This window comes from Callorhinus ursinus, unplaced genomic scaffold, assembly GCF_003265705.2.
Source record: "Callorhinus ursinus isolate GAN/ISIS: 27379988/994484 unplaced genomic scaffold, GSC_fseal_2.0 scaffold6, whole genome shotgun sequence".
NCBI classification, from domain to species: Eukaryota; Metazoa; Chordata; class Mammalia; order Carnivora; family Otariidae; genus Callorhinus; species Callorhinus ursinus.
The window spans coordinates 52,974,448-52,976,367 of record NW_027397068.1 but is presented as its reverse complement, the minus strand read 5'-3'; positions in this window follow the sequence as shown (position 1 = coordinate 52,976,367).

Below are 1,920 nucleotides of genomic sequence, written 5' to 3'. Positions count from 1 at the left end.
TGAGGCTTAGCCATAGCGGTCTCAGCATTGTGACTTACAATCAGAAACTATTCCAGTGCCACCCTAGACTGTATGCCATTCACCACGGAATCACAGACGGGCCCACTCAGACTCTGTAGGCTTCTGAGGACCTTAAGAGTGCCCACACATGGAGTCATAGAATCAGTCTGCTTGAGCAAGCCAGGTCGGACTGCACATTCACTCACACATTCACACTCCAAAAGTTATTACATCCCCTCCCTGGGAATCCCTACCTGTGAGACCTCTAAGAGGTCTCTGGGAGGTGATCAGGCTCCTGTTCCACCCCAGTGGGTGGGCCTGTCTGGGTCCTGGGGCCGTAGGCCTTACCATACATAATCCAATGTCAGGACGAGGTCCTCACCTGCCAAGTCTCCTCGAGTCCGGCGGGAACAGCGGAGCGGGGCCGGCCCGAGGTGACCAGGGCGGGAGACTGCCGAAAACCAGGCAGGGCACGCCTTCTCCTTTATGATCTCTCATTCCATCACCGCCCCGCCATTGCCCCAAACCGGTTGCAACAATGGGCCCGAGAGTTTGGGTTTCCCAGGCAGGGAACCCAATGTTATGGAACCTGCACTGGATCGCCCAATGGAAGAACCAAGGGGCACTCAGAGATCTTGGAGGATGGGAGGTTTATTTAACTCCAGCAGGCTCAGAGGAGAGTGATAGCCAAAGGTCTGAGCCCAGCACAAACAAAGGGGGGTAATTGATGCACTTCTACTTCTGCATACTGGGCACTCTTGGCACGTGCGCAAAGCGGGGCAGGGAGAAGAACCCAGAAGAGCTCCGGGGCAGGGGCTGGGACTCCCTTGCTGGCTCAGTCGGCCATCTTAGGACACAGATTTTTCCCTATCAATACACCTATATTTTTCTTCTGTTTTTCTTTTACTTGTTCATGTTTCATGTTTGACTTGAATCCATATTAAGTTTATCTGGGACTAAAGTATGAAGTATCCATCTAATTTTACTTTTTCCCCCAAGAGTTAACAAATGTTCATTTATTGAGCAATTATTTCTTTCCCTACTCTTTTATGATACCATATGTTATGGGTTGAAATGTGTCCCCCAGAAAGATATGTTGAAGTCCTAACCCCAGGACCCCAGAATGAATTTATTTGGAAATAGGATCATTGCAGCTGTAATTAGTTAAGATGAGATTATACTGGAGTAGGGTGGGCCCTTATCCAATTCGACTTGTGTCCTTATAAGAAGAAAAGAAACAGATGCTGAGCGAACTCCAGCGGAAGACTGAGGAGCGAAGGGAGAAGATGGCCATGTGCAGCTAGAAGTGGAGACGGAAGTCAGGCTGCCACAGACCATGGACCGCCAGGGGTTGCTGGCAAGGCTGGATTCTTCCCCAGAATCTTCAGAGGGGACACTGCCCTGCTGACAACTTGATTTCAGGCTTCTGGCCTCCAGAACTGTGGGAGAATCAGTGTCCGTTGTTTTAAGCCACCCAGGTGTTGGTACTTGGACCCAGCAACCTTAGAAAGCTAATGCACCCTCTTTATCATATATAAAATCCTTGCATCAACTAAAATCTGCTTCTTGGTTCCATTGATTTATGTCTGTTATTATACCAGTGTCATGCTCTCTGTTAAGCTTTTGAAATTGATTTTAATTTAATACCTTCCCTCATTACTTCTCTTTTCTGAATTGTCTTAGTCATCCCCCAAATGATTCTTCACAGTGTTTTCTGTTTAGGATGAATGTGTCAAGTCCTGTTTCCTCCAAAACACAAGCCTAGTAATTTTTACATATACAGTGATTTATTACTTAGCGACAATAAATATTCACAATATGATTACATTAAATAAAATCTCCAGTTCATTTAAAATACCGTTTAGATTTTTAAAATTGATTTGCAATTAACAATGTACATTTATTCCAGAAAACTGGACC